Source organism: Lepidochelys olivacea (genome assembly GCF_965140295.1).
Source record: "Lepidochelys olivacea isolate rLepOli2 genome assembly, chromosome: 3".
NCBI lineage: Eukaryota > Metazoa > Chordata > Testudines > Cheloniidae > Lepidochelys > Lepidochelys olivacea.
Window position 1 is genome coordinate 138,350,111 of NC_140413.1, and position 21,115 is coordinate 138,371,225.

The 21,115-nt window shown below is 40.6% G+C and overlaps 1 protein-coding gene across 1 annotated transcript in view; it reads left to right on the plus strand.

The window, feature by feature from the left end:
- Positions 1–8,454: 8,454 nt before the first annotated feature.
- The window catches only part of CHRM3 (cholinergic receptor muscarinic 3), a gene marked incomplete at its 3' end in the record, with an annotated part of 322,380 nt that continues 309,719 nt past the window's right edge, over positions 8,455–21,115 (plus strand). Inside the window, exon 1 of the mRNA XM_084625192.1 lies at positions 8,455–8,513. The remainder of the gene's footprint in view (positions 8,514–21,115) is intronic.

Here is a 21,115-nt window from a genome sequence, read left to right on the forward strand (position 1 = left end):
CATCTAGCCCATTTTACAGGTAGGGAATTCAGATACAGAGAGGTTCAGTGATTTGCCCAAAGTTACACAGACAGCATGTGTGATGGATCAAGGAATAGAACTCAGCACTCCTGAATGATAGGCTAGTTTCAGAACCATAAGACCATCTTTTGAGCAAGTGAATGGAATCTCCATTCTTTTTTCTAACACTGTATTGGTTCCATATTGGTGCTGAGTGAAATCTGGGTCTCTCATGACCAGAAAAAATTAAATTAGTTCATGAGATCTGAGCAGATTACAGGCAAAATTGGTACAGCTGCAGACTCCTATGTGAAGTATTTCGAAGACTTTCATTTCATTCGATGAAAGTCCCAGAGGTTTTTACAGTCTTTAGTTGAGTAGAAAATGCAGCTTTAAGTTGTTAGTCTTACATAAGAATGGCCATACTGGGTCCGACCAATGGTCCATCTAGCTCAGTATTCTCTCTTCTGATAGTGGCCAATGTGAGATGCTTCAGAAGAAATTAACAGAATAGGGCAATTATTGAGTGATCCACTCCCTGTTGTCCAGTCCCACCATCTGTAAGTCAGGGGCTTAGGGACACACACAGCATGAGATTTCATCCCTGACCATCTTATTTAATAGCCACTGATGGACGCTATCCTCCATGAACTTAATTCTTTTTTGAACCCAGTTATACTTTTGGTCTTCCCAACATTCCCTGGCAATGAGTTCCACAGATTGACTGTGCATTGGGTGAAGAACTTATTCCTTTTGTTTGTTTTAAACCTGCTGCCTATCAGATTCATTGGGTGATCCCCGGTTCTTGTGTTACGTGAAGGGCTAAATAACACTTCCTTTTTTATTCACACTAGTCATGATTTTATAGATCTCTAGCATAGCCCTCCTTAGGTATCTCTTTTCCACGCTGAACTGTCCCAGTTGATAGGGACACATGCATCACCCTCGTTTTCACGCGCGTGCGCACACACACACGGGAGATAACTCAAGCTCTTGCTGGTCTCCCCTCCCTCATCTTTCTGGGGCAAGGAGAGGAGAGAGAGTGATGAGTGGCTTGGCTGTAACAATATCTGAGCTCTGAGCCTATCCCACCCACTTCTGCTGCCGTTGGGTGATTTGGGTCAGGACAGAGTGACTGACTGGGTCCCACCTGCAGAGGCAGAGAGAAAGAAAGAGGAGTTGTTTCTGCCCAGTACTGGCCTACACACACTCTGGCTGTATTCTAGCCTCATCCTCACTTAGTATGCTGGATCTCTTAGAAAGCCAGGGGCTATGCTCATCAGCAGATTTTATTTAAGTTCTGGAAGGGACTTTTTGCCATATGGTGATTGTGTTTTTTTCTTCTCCCATCTGATATCCCTCAGGTCTGGTTTAGGGATTTACATTATATTTGTTCCAACTTTGATGGGTTTCATTGTGGCTGGTGAGTTAAGAATGGGTCTGATGTTAGGCCCCTGTAACCTAAGAGGCTGCTTGGATGTGGGTCCCGAGCACAACACCACATGGTCAGGAGATACACATCTTGCATACTATGGAGCTACCCTCCACATCTTGCATACTATGGAGCTACCCTCAACTCATCTTTCCTACTTCCAAGCCTGGAGGAGGGGAATGGGTTGGGACTCTGGCTTCTGGCTATAGGTCCCGAGTTAAATTCTGCACTGCGATGGCCTGGCTGGGTAGTTTGGGAAGGGGTTCCTTGTTGGCCAATAGTTTATAAGTTGCAGCCTCTGTATTTAACTGTGGCATGTCTCATTGCTCCATGTCTGAATCAATGTCCTTTTCCATATGAGACCTTTTGATTTTTTTTTTTAAATTCATTTTAGGCCTATGTGACTTTGATCTAAATTTTCATTAAAGAAAAATAAATGAATAAAATCAAAAGTCACCACGGCTTTGCCAGTCTATCTGGCTGTTTGGCAGTAGTGTTTGTGGAATGGCTGGCTGTCTCTGTTGTGATTTTTGTTAAGGGATATCTGAAGGGTGCAAAGTTCCCAAGCCAATGTGCATCAACACTGTCCTGAAGACTTGTAAGGGTGAGAAATTAGTTCAGTCTTCATGTCTATTCAATCTTTGCCCTTTCTGCTGAGACTGCTAACCAAAGGGGCACAATGGGCCCAATTCTGCAAACACTTATGTGCATAACTTTATGCATATTAATAGATTTTCTGAAATGAATGGGACTACTCATGCATAAAGCTAAGTATGTGCATAAGTGTTTTCAGAACTGGCTTCTTCATGCTGCTTGTGATTGGTTCAGCAATTTTTCATATTAAAGATATTATTCCTCTTTCTAGTTTTTGCTGGAGGTTCTGTTGTACTTTTTCTTTCCTTTCCCCCATTAACCATTAAGCTTGATATTTAGTGTCCTTAGTGCTCAGAAATAATTATTTAAAATTACCATCTCTCCATGTAAATCAACTTTAGCTGCTGATTTTTAACAGTAATTTGAATGCATTTTCTCTGGTACATATAATGCTATGGGTTTTAGCATATTACCGCCAATGGTTCAAATTCATTCCTGTTGTAGCTTCACTGCAATCAGTGACTGAATCTGTCCCATTATCTGGATAATGGGAAAAGTTGCAGATTTTATTCTTTGCCTATTGAAAGCACAAGGTTTAATGCAACTTTTACTGAAACTGGTAATATTGCTGTACCGGTCTATAAGAGGCATGTATAATAGCCTGTATGAATCACCCAATTTTATTATTCTACTAGGTTTGAGCCCCTGCATCGGTGGAGTCTCAGACATTATATTTGGAAGTCTTCCGTAGAAAGTACACGTGCTATTTGGGGCCAAATCTTTGTTCTATTAAAGTCCAATGGTTCTAGAATTTGGGGCTTATTTAGAGTCTTGATAATGGTATTCTTCAATTCTACTATCATGTTTATCACATTTGCAACCGTGTGTGTCTGATAAGCAGCACTTATAAAGGATGTGATGAAATATGGCTTGAAGGTCTAGAGATTTAGCTGTATTTGATACAATTTGCATATGAGTCTCATACTGCCAGGGGCACAATAAAGATGTCTCCATTGCGGCACGATGGCCACCACAGTCTAGCTACTCAGGTCTATAATTTAGAATGAGAATAATTCTAAATTACAAGTGATGGGTCTGATTGTGCTACCCTTAATCAAAGTAAGGGTTGCGTGATTGGGCCATGTACTTTCAATTGGATTTCACTTACAATTCATGATGGCAAATATTCAGATTCTTGGAATTTGTTCTTAAAAAAAAGCCATTTTTTATTATTTCGGGTTTATGTATCAGCAGATATAAATGGAGAACAATGCCAAAACAATTTTCCAAAGTTCAAATAATATGCAGTTTTACAGTAGAAAGCATTACATCCTCAGACCTACATGCATGCTTAGTTTTAAACCCATGAGCAGCTCTACAGAAGTCAGTGGAATTACTTAGGTGCTTAAATTAAAGAATGTACGTAAGTGTTTGCAGGATTGGGATGGTAGCATGAAAGTTTAACGTTCCTAGTCAAACTAGATTACAGCTATATAACAAACATGGATGATGCAGATGATGAAAGAGATACATCCCTCAATTTTATTATTGTTTCAGGACATGTTTTGTCTAGACTCTTTTTGCTTCTTGTTGCTTTATTCAACAACTTCAAAATAAAATCAATTCTTTGGTTTCTATTTTGATTTTTTTAATTACACAGTCTCAGCTATTACAACAGAAGAGTTGATTTCTGAAAGCGAAAGAGGAAATGACAAGTACCTAAGGACTAAAGTTTAAGCTGGGATGAAGCACTGCCTCCCAAATTGTGGGTGCAAATCTAATTAATTGTATTGCTAACTGTCCAAAGTGGTCAGTGGTTCAGGTAATCACATTTGAAGATAAAACTGAATTGTTGCCACAAAATGCAGGTACAAATGTTTGTGTTGCTTTGGAGGTTCAACCAGACCAGTAAGGGGTTGTGTCACTACCTGTCCTGTAAACTTGGGTGCTTCTGTGCTGTTCAGCTTTGGCTCAGCTTCTACCAGCCTGCTTACTCCTTGCAATGTGACACCAACACCTCCTCTAGGCCCAAGTCTCCCCAAGACAATCTCCCCTGCAGTGCTCAGCCTCTCTCTATATATATCACTCACAAAACCTCATCAAGTTTGCTCTTCCCTTAAAGAGTCAGTGCACAGCACCAGCCTGTCAGTTTGACTGAGGATTTTATTCTTCAGTTTGGAACTCTGCACTGAGAGGGTTGTGTAATAAAAACAAGATAAAGTTTATTAACAAAGAACATATATTTAATTGATACCAAGTGTGATAGACCCAGGCAAGTTGGGTACAGCACAGTAGCAGAAAGCAGATATACTGGCCACTTTATTAACAATTTTCTGTTCCCTGACTGACCAGAGCAGGGGCTGCTCCAGGCTAATGAGAACATCTGACTCCTATTAACCTGCAAAGAGTCAGGTCAGGCCATTAAGCTAATGTGACCACCTGACTCTAATTAAGGCCCCTCTGGTAACATAAAAGGGCTCACTCCAGTCAGGCAGAGAGGAGCCAGGGGAGAGGAAGTGCAGCTGAAGGGCTGGTTAATGAAGACACCCTCAAGTCATTGGTAAGGGAGCCCTAAGGCAAGGGTGAAGAAGGGAGAAATAGGAGAGCTGTGGGGAAGTGGCCCAGGGAAATGTAGCAACTCTGGCAGTGAAAGGTTGGCTGCTAATAGCTGCTACCATTAGGGTCCCTGGGCTGGAACCCAGAGTAGAGGGCGGGCCCAGGTTCCCCCCAACCCACCACTACAGAAGGGGAAAACAGGCCCCTGTCAGGACAGGAGGCTAAACTGTTTTGGCATGAGGCTGTAGGAGCAACAGAATTCTGTGGGAATTCTCTCACCAACCTCCATTGCTGGCTTATGATGAAAAGGGCTCAGTAGATTGTATCTCTGGCCCTAGAACGAGAGGGGCTATATGGAGGGTTGCAGTGAGCCTCTGAAGCTAGCCTAAACCGCCTGGAAGCATGGGACCCACTGGGACAAGGTTGGAGCTCTGCCACACAAGTAAAAGGAATAGTGCTTGCAACGGTTACAAACACACACAAGTAAAGATACACTTCTAAGACTAAATCCTAACTTAACAAACAGGAGTTTTTGGTCAGAGTAGTTTTCTCACCCTAGTTGTTCTTCCAGCATGCTTGGCCAGTCCATAGCCAGGATCCAACACAAAGCCTAAAGCACTTGGTTGGTTTGTCTCCTCAGGTGAAGGGTGCCAAAAGGGCTTTCTCTCTCTGCTTCTATTCTCAAAGTTTATCTTTGTTTTCAATGTCAGGAAGTTGCCCTATGAGCTCAGCTTGCTGTGTTCACCAGGTGGCTGATACCCTGTTAATTTCTGCAGTATCCTTCCCCCCACCCCTCCTGATAGTTAAGTGGCTATCTCTCCAACTCCCTAGTTTCGTGGCTGTGTTTACCTTTATGTAACTGTACTTCCATTTTCTTTCCTTGCTCAATTTACACTGGAGATGCATTCAAGCAGCTGGAACCACATTCCTTTGTCTAAGGGATCAAGGCACCCCGCCAACACATTTTCCATATTTCACGTATTACCAGCACAAATTTATAATTTTCGTATGTCACCATATGTACACCACAAAGTAACGTTAACGACCACCATGATACCAGTTCACATAAGATACCTTACATGATCCCTTTTAGATACAGATTATGACAACAGTGAGTTGGGGTGCACTGAGCTGGTCAGGCCAGCTGAGACTCATTGTTATATACCAGGGAGCCCCTTGCCCTCTGGCATTGGGATGCTCTTAGGGCCACAGTGTTGCAGACACAGCTTGAACCTGCTAAAGACAGGCCACCTCCCTGAAAATATGCCCCTAAAATCAATCTATTACTGCTCTGGATCTCATCATCTTCCCAGTACTTTTCTCTACATGTTCCCACATTCTCCTCGTTACCCTTTTCTATAAGTAATGTCCGCCGCACAAAACTGAAAAGCTCCCATCCGCTTTGCCTTTAGTCCTTCTGTATTCTCTTCAGAGCCAACCTTTTAGGGAAAAGACGTACATGGATCGTTTTGTTCATTCGTTCAACCCTCTCCCATAACCTCATATCTTTCTAAATGAGCAGGAAGCTATTTGTGACTGGTGACTCACTGTAAAATTTTATGAGGGATTACACTGAACATTGTTGATTTACTTTCTTCCAGCTTTCAGTGGTCAATGACCTAGCAGAATTCCTTTGTAAATACTTTTACAAGTATTGAGCCACGGAAATCTCAAGGTTTCAGCCTTTCATGGTAATGGTGGTTTGTCTCATTCCAGGCAAATGCAAATAGAAGGAAGAGTTGACAAATTTTGTACTTTCATTTAATGAGGAAATTACTTGGCATTTAACTATTACATGGAGGTCCATGATCAATCTCCCATCCTTCACCCCAACACTGTATGCAAACTCTAATATATTAATGTAGTTCATTAAAAATACCAAAAAAACCTATCAAGATGCATACATAAAGTATTCATTAATCACTTGAGCACCACAAGAGGTCTAGGATCCTTGTAGCTCTTGCCATGAAGAGGACTTCCCAGCTGGCATCTGCCTCTATGACCTTTCATTTCACTACAAAAGTATGGAGGCTGTATTAACTTGTGAGTTTCTGCTGCGTGCCAGATTGGGGTGGAATGAAGAGCATTCCTCTGACTTGCCCATCTTAACCTACATATGGAACACCAAATCCATGGAAGTTCTCTGTGGAGTCCAAGGGGAGGGTGTGTGTTGTTTGTACCATGGATGCAGCAGACCCTCCCCTCTGAGGAGATACCACATCCATTCATATAAAAGATCCTTTCTTTGGGTGAATTTAGGAGGACCAATCCTTCCTCCATTTCCCTCTGCCCCACAATAGTGTCTTACATTTCCATCTGACATCTTTTCCTACTAAAGGGTCAGAAATCTCTTCACAAAGTTATCAAATTATATAAACCCACAGAAAAATAATTGTATGCAATACTGAAATACAGCCATCACTGAGATGCAACACTACGGCTGTTTATAAACTGTTAAATTATGTGGTTTTATTCTTCTGTCTTTGGATTTTCACTTTGGGTCAGATTTTCAAAAGTATTCAGCACCCAACATGCTGAGTTAGCCTGAAATCTGGCCACTCTGGTGCTTAAGTGGAAGCTGGGCTCTTTTCTGAAAATCAAACCCCTGATTGTGTGAGAGCCCTTTTGAAAACTTTGACCATAGTCTTTTAAGATTAGTCAGCCAGGAAATAGTGGAAAATGAGAGGGAGATAGCAAATAGTACTTCTAATCTGCAGCTGGAAATCCAACTACCCTTAACAATTTGCAGAAGAATACACCCACACATATATTGCCTTAATAATAAATAAATCTCTTTGCAAATTAGAAATAAAATGCATTTCTCATTTTTGTTGTGAAATTAAGCACTTTTCTCTCTACTGTTACTCATTTATAGTTCATATTCCAGATTTAAAAAAATAAATAAAAAAACTGGCAAGAGGGTTGCCTGTACATGTAAGTGTATATTTCCTTTCCAAAACATTGAATTTAAAAAAATCCAAAATGTTACAAAAAAAGGAAAACTACATTGTCCCAAACTTGCTAGAGACTCAGAGAGAGGGAAGGTCTGAGAAAAGTAACAGGAAAGATATATTGGCAGGAGAAAAGTCTTTGAGTACAAATTGGAAAATAAGATTATATATATATATATATATACAATATGAAGAAAATCAAGCGACTGGGGAAATGATGCAGTGAAAATTGTTATGGGTAAACTTTTTGTTTATGATTAGGTAGTGTTCAGGTATCTGACCTCAGTGAGCCTTCTTGACTTTATTAAGAAAAACTTCAGCATCTTCTGGGGAATCAAATACTTTCACGTTATTGGGCAGGAAAATCTTCAGTTTGGCTGGATGTACAAAAGTAAACTTCAGCAAAAATACTTAAAGATAGGATTAAAGTTGCAAATGTTAGTTACATCCACAAGAAATTTTTGGTGAAACAAAATCCATTATAAAAATTGTTTTGCCTGGAAAAAGATAATATAATTACAATTCCCATATGCCCTGGTATCTGAGGAGTTATTGAATCTTTTTCTACATAGACTAGTGAAATACTGTAGTATTTCAGATACTGCAGCATGGTAACTGAGGGAATATTTACATTTTAACTGTGATCATAGCAGTTACAGAGGTAGATATTAATTGATGTGTGTTGATTTTTATTGGAAAAATCTTGGAACTAAGTCCAGATAGTTAATCCACTTTAAATGTTTTTTACCTTCTAGATCTTCCACCTGTAGAAGTCAGGTTTCAGAGGAGACAGCTGCCTCTAGAATCCTGATGATTCTGCCTTTTTTTTTCTTCATCCACCCTTTTCAAGATTGTTGAGCTTCTTTTCCAACATCTAAGTTTTGTTTTCTACTCTTTATTGGTAACTTTTGGCAGCTGCAATGGCTTCTTCGGAAAGAGATGTGTGCTCCTCAACTCCTTTGTCTCTTCTCCAGTGATTGGTAAGTTGCTTGACTAAACTGTCAGTATAGGCAACAAACTTATCAACATCACCTTCAATGAAGATGAGTTACAAAGGAAATTTCCTGAGTGTGTTGTCAGTTAAAACCAAAGCGATACTATCCTCTCCATCTAAAACAAAAAACATAGTGCAATCAGTTACCTCATGCCTCTTTTTCTCTCCCCTATTCACATCCACTTTCCTCAGGATAAAATCACTGGAGCTGAGATTTCTTTAAAAAGCTGAAAACCTTTCTAGAGAAAATGAGGATTAGCGCTAGGTAAATTTATTTTACCTACTTTTAAACCTACATGAACATAATGGGATCTAAATTATATATTGACAAAAGAGGGGAAAATGGAGCACATTCTAACAGAATCAGTGCTGTAGTTTATTTACTACTAGCCATTCATTTGTTTTAGTTCATAATTTCCAAATTTAAGCTGATACTTTTATTCTTTGCATGGTCATGGTTTATTTCTGGATTGTTGAACTTCTGTGTTCAGTGGTGTGATAGTGCTTAGGTACTGTAGTAGTAGACACAGTAGAAATGCCTAAGACAGAAGACAGATCCTTATTTTATATTTCTGTTTCTTAGTTATTGTTTACAATAGAGAACTAGGCTTAATGTAGGACTATCCTTCTGTGTTTTATGATTATAAAGGTGTTTTGGATTTATTGTATTTCAGATCTTGCCTTTCTGTGATTTATGCATCGACATGCTTAATTTTTCAGTTTAAAAAAAAACACTTAGTAGTGACTACGGAAGAGTGAAAAACAAATAGCCTTTGAAAAATGAAGGGGAAACAAAAGAGAGAAATTCTGATCAAAAACAGAAATGCTATTTAATAAAATATGTAAGGCATTTCTTGTTACAAGCTTAGTTTTGGAGAGCAGTGTTTTATTTCTAATACAACAGAAGCTTCCCTTTGGCTAAAAAATCATCTTGTTTTGTTCTTAAATTTGACTCAGTCTTTGGAAAACAAACTACCTGGTTTAAGATTTCAAACAAAATGGCTCATGAATCAAATTAGTTTTGCAAAACTCAAAAATATTTTGCAAAATGACAGGCTTTGACTGTCCCTGCTTAAGCGGAATCTCTCAAATAAAACAAAACAAAACAACAAAACTTTGGCGTGTCTGAAAAGATGTATATTTACAGGAGAGATGGCAAGAACTCACAGAGAGCACCACCAAATTGTGTCTGAATGACAAGGATGTAAATCTCTTCATTTACTATTTAATAGTAATAAAATTTATATTAATGTGCTCTGAAGGACAGCAACTACTTTTGTACCAGGAAAAATTCCTGGCTATCTCTTTGTGCCCTGATTAAAACACTTGAAGATAAAACATTACAATTCAGTGTTTTGTAAAGGATGTATTAGGAACACAGTTATATTATTATTTTGTATAAAACACAGTTATAAATTTACATTCCTTTGTGCATAGTACAATATAACTATCTTGAATAATAACTATACAGGGATAAATTTGTGACCACACACAGAATTACATTTAAATCAAAGCATCTTTCTTTGTTGGTTCAGATTTTATTAAATTACAATAATTGTTTTGTTAAGAGATTTTTAAATTGATAGGACATAGAGAAAAGAGTGGTGAACTATGTTTTACATTTTAATGTCACCAGCCTTGAAACAGTTCTCTGCTCATGTTTTTGGATGAGTTAATTCATAAGTGGCAGCTGGCGTGGTATACTACTACCCTTGGCAATTGCCTTATTTTAAAGGGTGGGAAAGGTGGTGTAGTAATATTGATTATCCCACAAGCAGTGCTTTGGAGGGTCAATTAAAGACCATTTATTTGCAAGCTGACGAGCAGCCAGTATTGAAAATTGGAGCCATTGGCCTTGTTATTACCAGTAGCTCTGCACCAGAGCCATGCAGCTCAGTAGATGTGACAGGCATATGGTTGGGGGAAGAAGGGAATTTCTAATCACTTATCCCCATGCAGCAAAACTTTGTCGTCTGTCAAGAAAGCATGTTTGTTTCAGCTTTGAAGTTGTGGTCTCGTTTTTATAGATATTTTAAAGGGAAATATTATTGCTGCTATGACTGTCTGAAGGCATTTCTCTGCATTTTGCTTTTTTTCTGTTTTGGGCTATTGTGCCAAGGTTCCTCATGATTTTCTTGTTTAGTGTCTGACTTTCAGACTGATCTCTGCCTGGTTCCTCTAGGATTCACCACTGGATGTGTAGACGGTACAGCCAGCGATGCAATGGCGAGTGACCAGTGCCAATCAATAAACCTGTCTCCCCTTGGGAAGCCCCAATGGTGCACAAGGACAGGGTAGTGGAACCCCCTGGGTGTAGGAAATGTCCCCAGAAAAAGGATGAGCCAGTATCCTGTTGGCCAATGGTACCCACACTACCGGGACCACAGCCATTTAGAAAAGGCGCAGTTGCGATAAGGCAGATACTTCCTTCATCTCAGAGTGGTGGTCCAGCTAGAAGCTGCAGCAGGCCTGTACCAATCATCTTGATCGTCATCTTGCCGTTAGAGTTCTATAGTTCCTGCCAAGAGAGAAGGTGGAAGGCCTATGGCAACCCCTTCCTTCTTTGTTTTGCCTAGGCATAAACATCAAAGGTCTGTGCTTGATGGTTGCTCGGCCTGGTGGGGAAGAACCCAGGCATTCAGCAGCCACTCAGATGTCCAAGCAGCCCTATGTAGGAGTGGCCTGCATATCCCAATTCATGGAAAGCCCTAGAAAAGGTGGGCTAAAAAGCTTCCTTCCAACTTCTTTCCTGGCTCTAAACTAATTATTGCTTGTTGGAATGTTTGCACTATGCTAACCGGCCTTAAACTGAAAGACCATGAATTTCAGAAAACAGCCATAATTGACAGAGAACTACTGGAAGTCGATATTGCAGCCCTCAGTGAGATGGGTCTTTTTGAAACTGGATCACTAGATGAAGTAAATTACCACTTCTGCTGGTCTGGGAAACCGGAAAATGAACCAAGGTTATACTGTCAGTTTTGCTGTCAAGAAGTCTGTCCTCTGTGCATTTACCCTTCTGGTATTTATCAATGAGAGGATCAAGTGGCTGGATAGGAATATGAACTCTGGAACCCAGACTCTTCTGTCCATCTACAGGCCAATACTTGACTACTCCAAACAGCAAAAAGGGGAGTTCTATTTTCAACTGGAACAAATCCTCAAGAATGTCCCTCTAAGGAACAGACTCGGTGATTTCTTCAAGAATCTCCCCCTGAGGAACAGACTCTGTGATTTCAGTGCCCATGTGGGTAATCACTGCAAAGATTGGGGATACATCATTGGCTAACACAGCACAGGTAGCATCAACAAAAATGGCCAGTGTGTCCTTGAGCTTTGCACCTCTTGTGATCTGATAGTCTCAAATACCTATTTTGCTGGCAACAGTAGCAGCAAGATCACATGGAGGCAACCCGCTCAGGACACTAGCATCAACTTGACCTCACCTTGATCTGTCACAGAAACATTCACGATGTACCACATGCTTGACCAATGCATAGCGCTGATTGCAACGCTGGCCATACCCTTGTCAGGACAAAGCTCCAATTACATCATAAAAAGATCCAATATGTGAATTCAAAAGACGCATCTCACCTCAGCATCACTAACATGAAGGACTCTGACACATATGCAAAGTTTCAATGTGTGCTTGAGCGTGTTTCTGAAAAAGATCTACTTGATTCCCCTGATTATGACATCTTGTGGGAAAATGTCAAGAATAAGACACTGGCTGCTGAAAAGGATTTCTTTGGAACAACAAAGAAAAAACAACCTGACTGATTCGCAGCATCAGAATATCTGCTGCTCCCACTCATAGGAAAGAAAAAGCAAGCTCACCTAACTTTACTTCAACAACCAAATAAGTCCAGAAATCTTAAGTTCAAAGAGGCTGCAGTCCAGAAAGCCACCAGAGAATGTGCCCAGAACTATTGGCAAGGCCTATCCAAAAAAGATTCAGACCTGCTTTGAAAGAGGGAACTTCATGGTACCTATGATGGAATCAAAGAGGCACGTGGTTCAATTTGTAAAAAGACTGCAAACCTGAAAACAAAAGATGGTACCATCCTGACTGACAGGCAAGAACAACTTGACCAATGGACTGAGCATTACTAAGAACTCTACTCAAAGGATGACTTTATCTGTCATACTGTCTTAGCTGCCATCCCCCAGCTTCCAAAGATGCAGGGACTGGACCAAACACCAACTCTTGAACATGTAGAGCAGCGGTTCGCAACATGCGGCCCGATTAGCACACAGCTGTGGCCCCGCTCATCTGTATGCTAAAGGCTGGCCTGCATGGCAGGGTCTGGGTTCCCAACTGCCTGGCATGGTGGGCTCTGGGCTGCCCTGCTGCCCAGCATGGTGGGGTCAGGGATCCAGGGCTGCCACCCAGCCCTTCAGGTTTGGGGATCCAGGACAGGCAGCTGGCCGTCCCTGCATGGCAGGAGTCCGGGGTCCAGGATTGGGGTCTGGGCTGCTGCTGCCCTGCCACCTGGCCCCTGGGGCCCAGATAACACATTGTGGGCTGCATGTGCTGCACACAATGATAAATAATTTTGAGAGCCACTGATGTGGAGAAAGCTATCAAAGAGGTTTTGCCTGGGAAAGCAGCATGCAACCACCAGATGTCTCCGGAGCACCTAACGGCAGGGCAGGAAGAGAGCCTGTGAGCGACGTCCAGGAGCTTCTCTGTGCCTCCTGGGAAGAAACCCCCAAGGTCTGAAAGATGCAAACATAATCACTTTTTACAAAAAATAAAGGGGACAGAGCAGACTGTAACAACTACTGATGGATATCTCTGCTCAGTGTGGTCAGCAAGGTGCTTATGAGGGTCCTGCTGAAAAGACTCAAGTCCTTGCTGAGAGAACTTATCCTGAGAGCCAGATGCTCCGTGACTGACATGTCCTTCACAATGCGCTGGTTGCGAGAAAAATGCTGTGAACAACAGGCACCTCTCTGTGTAGCAAGGCCTTTGACAGAGTTAGCAGGAATGGCATATACCTGTCGAAAACTGGCTGTCCACACAAAGTGCTCTTCCTATTTAAGGAGTTCCATGAGGGAATGAAGGCAACTATCCAGTATGAAAATGAAACATCATCTGAGTTTAGCATTAATGCTGGCATGAAGCAAGGCTGCATCTTAGGGCCTATCAGTTTTGGCATCTTCTTCCCAATTCTCCGTAAGTATGCTTTTGGAAACAGTCAATCTGGTGTAGTAATTAAATAAAGGTTAGATGGCAGCTTGTTCAACATCAGAATATTTCAGAGCAAAAGGCATGTCACCCAGGTCACTATTCGGGATTTGCTCTTTGAAGATGGCAGTGTATTTGTCTCTAACTCACGTGATGAATAAGTTCTCTGATGCATGTATTCAGATTGGCATAGTAACCAGTATCAAGAAAACAGTTGTCATGTCACAGGGTACCAACATCCCACCTAAAATCTATGTCAATAATGAAACTCTGGAGAATGTGGATCGCTTCTGTATCTTAGCTCAACCTTAACCAGCTCACTTAGCCTTGATAGATAACTTGATGTGAGAATCAGCAAAGCCTCTGTTACCTTTGGCAAACTTACCTCACATGTCTGTATCAACAAGCTGCTAACCCTGAACATGAAAGTCTCCGTTTATCAGACTTGGGTCCGCAGTACTCTCCTTTATGGCTGTGAAAGCTGGGTCACATATTCCAAGCAGGAGCAGAGATTGAACAGCTTCCACATTCACTGTCTCAGAAAAGTCCTTGGAGTCACTTGGGACCAATGGGTGGCTAACAACAAGGTCTTTGAGAGAACCAGCCTACAGTCTATGCAGGCTTTGCTGGCTGAGACACATGGAGCATATGCTTCAAGATAGTCTCCCGAAGGCTGTACTCTGTGGTCATCTCAAGAACTGCCTGTGACGCAGAGGAAGGCCAATTCACCAATACAACAATAAGGTCCAGCAAGGTCTGAAGAAATTCAGCATTCTCAATGACAACTGGCAGAACCCTGCCCACAACTGCTTAGTCTGGAGAAGCCAGGACAAGGCTAGCGCAGTCATTGCGGAGAGCTATCAGAGAGCCCAGGCTGAGGCCTGCAGGTGAGCCGAGAAGCAGTGTGTTCTCTAATCTCCATCTGGCGAGTAGCCATTGTGGGAAGGTCTGCCTTGGGCTCTTTTCCCACACTACTGTCAAGCACCATTGACTGACTGTCTGACTTTGTCATGTTTCTTTTCATCTGTCAAGATGTTGGATGGATGTAGTGTCTGACTTTCACACAATTTTTGCCCTCAAGACTCACTTTGGGGATTTAATGTCTCATTTATTTTTTTAGCAAAGTGGAAAAAATATCATCATAGCAAACAGAAATTCTATCACATAGAACTTTGTTGGCCCCCAGCTTGCTTCATCAATAGGATTTGGATTTTTAGCTCTAAGGACAGAACTATTCCATTTGAGCTAACAGATTAACTGGTAGCAGTAATAGGCTGAATGTGGATCAGGCACTAGAGGATGATAAAACACAGATTGAGAGTGGGTTTCACAGTTATTTGCTGACAGCAGAGGAGTGGCTGAGACTCAGGGCTCAAATTCCAGGTTCTGGAGGGGATATGCTCTTCTGATTATCTTTCTCCCACTCCAGCCAACCCATTCAAATCTACACACACTGCCCACCTGTCTCCCTCTGCTTTCCACGCCCACTTCTGGCTACTGATCCTCTTTCCCTTTCTGCTTCTCACCCCCCTCTGGCTCCTGCAATCTCCTCCTCAGAACTCCTCCCCCTGATTCCTAACACCTCGTGTTTTCAGATCGGTTTCTCCTCTTCCTCGCTGAGTGGGCACCCTGAAGTGAAGTACTGAGAGCACAGGAGAGTGTCTTCTAGCTATCTGTTCAGGTGTCTAGTGGCTTTTTAAGACCTGGCTTGACAAAGCCCTGGCTGGGATGATTTAGTTGGGGTTGGTCCTACTTTGAGCAGGGGGTTGGACTAGATGACCTCCTGAGATCCCTTCCAATCCTAATGTTCTACGATTCTCTGGAGCAGCAATTGCAGGGAAAACCCTGCTGACCATCCTGTTTCCCTAGATGGAGCCTGTTGAGTCATTCTGTAGGAGATGATATGTGTTCAATCCAGACAAATGTAGGTGCTGTGTGGGGCTGGATAAAAAGTGTAGCAGCATTAGAGCTTCTAAAAAATAACTTTCTTGCAACCAATTCATTAATGAGGGCAAAACAACATATTTTCCCTAATTTAACTCCTAGAAACATCTGAACCATTTTTGCTAAAACTTTCTAAAAAAATAAGACTCCTGGAATGGAAATCTTCTCACCAAAGAGTTAAAGTTTGGCAAAGTTATAAGTACAATCGAACCTCAGAGTTAGAAACACCTTGGGAGTGGAGGTTGTTCATAACTCTGAAATGTTCATAACTCTGAATAAAACGTTACGGTTCTTTCAAAAGTTTACAAATGAACATTGACTTAATACAGCTTTGAAACTTTACTATGGAGAAGAAAAATGCTGCTTTCCTTCTATTTTTTTTTTTTAGTGGTTCACATTTAACACTGTACTATATTTACCTTTTTCTTCTTCTCTCTCTTTTCTTCTGCCTGATTGCATACTTCCGGTTCCAAATGAGGTGTGTGGTTGCCTGGTCAGTTCGTAACTCTGGTGTTTGTAATTCTGAGTTCTGCTGTAATTGAAATGGTTTCATACTTGAAAGTATTGGGGAAAAACTAATTTATGGGCTTCTTCCTCTGCTTCACCTATAATAAAGGCATATGTAATAATGACTATATTTAAAAAAAAATGTCCTACTAAATGGACCAAGTAGCCACATTTTTTGTAAAATAAAGCAGAAATCCTATACCTTTAAGATATATTCTTATCTAATGTTGTTTATATTGTAAGTATCATCTCATACCCAGTATACTCTTGCTTCTTTTTGGAAGCTTCTTCAATATTTAGGCCTAATGCAGTTGTTTATGTTAGCTTTTATAGGTTTAGGATACATTTTTATGAGAATAAATTACATATAAAAACAATTAATTACTGCTAATAAAACTACCACATGGCAGAGTACAGTACATACTGCAGTATCAGAATTTATCTTATTTGTTTTTATCACATTAGTAGAAAAATATTCCCAATATCTTGTTACTCCCTGAAGTAGGACATTCTTAGGCCCTAATAGCAAAGGATGAGAATAGTGCAGAGGAGTACATTAAGTTTTGGCTGCCAGCATCTTTTGGTCAGCGGAGCATTGTGTTAATTTTGTTGGGGAGGGGATACTGATTTTTCTCATTGCCTGGGGTTAACTTGCAATGAGATGTGGGCTAAAATGTAATAAAAATACATTCTCAAAAATCTATTTTTATTGGTTATATGAAATCAGTAATGTGATTTGAATATTGTGGGTTTTTTTGTAGACTTGTCTTATGTTTCAGTAAGTGAGAACATCTGTTAGGTTACTTTTTTTAGCAATTTGAAGGCTTGCATTTGTTATCAATTGACAAAAAAAAAATGTTTACCTTCAAGCTATTTTAAACTTTAAAGCCAATTTATATCGTTTGCATCTTAGTCTTCCTTGCAAAATTGCTCTTTTGTTTAGGTATTTTGCTATCTGTTTGTAAACATGTCTATTTCTAGGAAAACATTCTGAAAACAATCCCTTTTTGTCCTTGTTTCCTCTGATTTCTATCCTACTTTCAGGATGCCACTTCCAGTACTGTTTTTTGGCAATGAAAAGGAAATAAGTTGCGGACTCTGCAGCCAGTATCTCCATTGTTCTTTGACCCATTGGAGAGAATATTCTTATAAATGGGCCAGATGGCTCCCTATCCTCAAGAGACAGAGCCATTTTCTATTTCTTGTATCCCCTGATTTGAATTGTTAATTTTTCCCCAGAGCTATCTTTCTAAGCTGGCAGCCCCATGAATTGGTAGTGTATCACCAACCTAGATTTAATGTTGGTAAAGTTGCACTTATATTTCATTCACTCACTAAATCATCCCTTATAATGTAGAAGATAAGGATCATTGTATGTTAAAACTCACATGAATGAAGTAAAATACTGTGGTCGGATCTGTGATTTTTCACACTGACTGCCTCTCCTTTTTTTTATTCTTATCTTTTCTTCAGAGCATCTACAGTGCTGTCAGAACTCCTTATGTTTATTAGCTTTAACCTCCACCTGCAAATTCCCTTAATATTTCCACTCACTTTCTGGCTGAGGAAGTCCATCAATGCTATTCATTAATCAGCTGGAAGAGTCATTTAGTGAAATGAGACACTCAATACCCATAGGAGTTGAGCGCATTCCATTCCCTACAGGGCAGCCTAACAAGATGTGCTGTCTGGGAAGCACGTGACTCTTCTGTATGGCAGTGGTTGATGAGCACCAAGGAAGCTAAAGGTGCCAGCAACTGTTGTGCACTTGTTTTAGTGTTATTTCAAACTTGTCACCTGTGTCAAGGTTCCTCCCCCACTCTGAACTCTAGGGTACAGATGTGGGGACCTGCATGAAAAACCTCCTAAGCTTATCTTTACCAGCTGAGGTCAAAACTTCCCCAAGGTACAAAATATTCCACCCGTTGTCCTTGGACTGGCCGCTACCACCACCAAACTAATACTGGTTACTGGGGAAGAGCTGTTTGGAAATGTCTTTCCCCCAAAAAATACTTCCCAAAACCTTGCACCCCACTTCCTGGACAAGGTTTGGTAAAAAGCCTCCGCAATTTGCCTAGGTGACTACAGACCCAGACCCTTGGATCTTAAGAACAATGAACAATCCTCCCAACACTTGCACCCCTCCTTTCCTGGGAAATGTTGGATAAAAAGCCTCACCAATTTGCATAGGTGACTACAGACCCAAACCCTTGGATCTGAGAACAATGAAAAAGCATTCAGTTTTCTTACAAGAAGACTTTTAATAGAAATAGAAGTAAATAGAAGTAAAGAAATCACCTCTGTAAAATCAGGATGGTAGATACCTTACAGGGTAATTAGATTCAAAAACATAGAGAACCCTTCTAGGCAAAACCTTAAGTTACAAAAAAGATACACAGACAGAAATAGTTATTCTATTCAGCACAATTCTTTTCTCAGCCATTTAAAGAAATCATAATCTAACGCATACCTAGCTAGATTACTTACTAAAAGTTCTAAGACTCCATTCCTGATCTATCCTCGGCAAAGACAGCATAAAGACAGACAGAGACCCTTTGTTTCTCTCCCTCCTCCCAGCTTTTGAAAGTATCTTGTCTCCTCATTGGTCATTTTGGTCAGGTGCCAGCGAGGTTCCCTTTAGCTTCTTAACCCTTTACAGGTGAGAGGAGTTTTCCCCTGGCCAGGAGGGATTTCAAAGGGGTTTTACCCTTCCCTTTATATTTATGACAACCTGGTACATATTTTATAGTTTTTTGATGTCCCATTTTCTCTCTTATAATGTCAGCCTATTGACAGTTTACCTCACCTTATACAATAAGATTTTATCCAGTAACTCAAATAGATTTTGAAGCTTCTATTATTTTTCTTCTTTTCTTGTTCCTGAGAATTCCAGCTCCTTTTCAAGTTTCATAATCCCAATTAGTGTGCGTAGCGGGTATTTGCTGCACCAACTTGGGTGTTCTACGTAGCGGTGAAGAGGAGAATGAATGACCCTAGTGAGAAAGTTAAAAACAGAATCTGAGTCATCCCTGCACTTCTCAATCCAAGTGCACATAGCTGAAGTTGACATGCATTAAGAAGAAACTGCCATGAGGAAGTTGGCTGTTTCAACTGTATTTCTCCCAGGCAGATAATATTACAATATAATGTAAGATAATATTTTAAACTCTCTTTTTTCCAGGAGAGCTGATATTTTCAGTGTGTCCCAGTTATTTAGACATTTATTGTCAATTAACCCCAATTCAATGACAGTTTACTAGTTGCTCTCTAGGAATATGCAGAGACACTTGTACTGCACTTTGTTCTTGAACCTTAGGGAAGGGTAAATGCAACATTTTCTAGTTGTCTTCCTCCTTTCACTTTAATAACATAAGTGTATCTCAAATATTAATGTTCTGTAGTACAAATACTGCTTGAGCTTTTCACCGTTTCCTTCTCTTCTTCTATATATGACCCTACCTCCTCCAAATCCATATGGATGTAAGTGAAGGCACACTTTTTGAGGGATATTGATTTCAGGTAAGTTACATATTTATAAGAAAAAAAACATGAGAATATCAGTAGCTGCATTGGATATTCTTGAATGTCATTCCAGAATAATCAACAGCATATAGGGGAAAGGTCATCTTCAGTAGCTGACACTTTCAAGTAAAATAAATATAAATGCATGCAAATGCCATTAAACATATGAATGCCTACTTTTGCTAGACAACAGAAACTACCAGATTTTTTTGTCTATTATGTCGGCTTTCTGCTGCTTATGTGATGCAAAGTATTCTGTATTCTGGTGGGAAAATTCTAATTTTATTTGTAGAGGGGTGTCAAGGTTCCTTCCCCACTCTGAACTCTAGGGCACAGATGTGGGCACCTGCATGAAAACCTTCTAAGCTTCCTTTTACCAGCTTAGGTTAAAACTTCCCCAAGATACAAATTAATTTTACCCTTTGCCCTTGCAATTTCCACTGCCACCACCAAACTTCATCTGGGTTCCTGAAAAAACATAGTTTGGACATGTCTTTCCCCCCAAAATCCTTGCACCCCACTTCCTGGGGAAGGTTTGGTAAAAATCCTCACCAATTTGCATAGGTGACTACAGACCCAAATCCTTGGATCTTAGAACAATGAAAAAAGCATTCAGTTTTCTTACAAGAAGACTTTTAATAGAAGTAAAGGAATCGCCTCTGTAAAATCAGGATGGTGAATACCTTACAGGGTAATTAGATTCAAAACATAGAGAATCCCTCTACGCACAACCTTAAGTTACAAAAAAGACACACAGACAGGAATAGGTTTCATGAAGTGAGCTGTAGCTCACGAAAGCTTATGCTCTAATAAATTGGTTAGTCTCTAAGGTGCCACAAGTACTCCTTTTCTTTTTACAGACAGGAATATTCATTCTATTCAGCACAGCTATTTTCTCAGCCATTTAAAGAAATCATAATCTAACACATACCTAGCTAGATTACTTACAAAGTTCTAAGACTCCATTCCTGTTCTGTCCCCGGCAAAAGCATCATTCAGACAGACACAGACCCTTTGTTTTTCTCCCTCCTCCCAGCTTTTGAAAGTATCTTGTCTCCTCATTGGTCATTTTGGTCAGGTGCCAGCGAGGTTACCTTTTAGCTTCTTAACCCTTTACAGGTGAGAGGATTTTTCCTCTGGCCAGGAGGGATTTCAAAGGGGTTTACCCTTCCCTTTATATTTATGACAAGGGGAAATTTGTTATAAAGCTGACGGAGGTGGTAAGGACAGCTTTACTACCTCTGGTATGGAGAGGAGTAGGGTATCATAGGTGAGGCAGAGTGGAACGAAAGCTAACTTCAGGTTTCTTGTACCGCTGGTGTAAATTAGAGCAGGTCCTCAATTGCTCTAACTTGTACAAGAAATAGATGGTGCAGGGTTGTAGAGCCACTGCTGCCTGCCTGAGGCGACTCCCTTGTCCCACT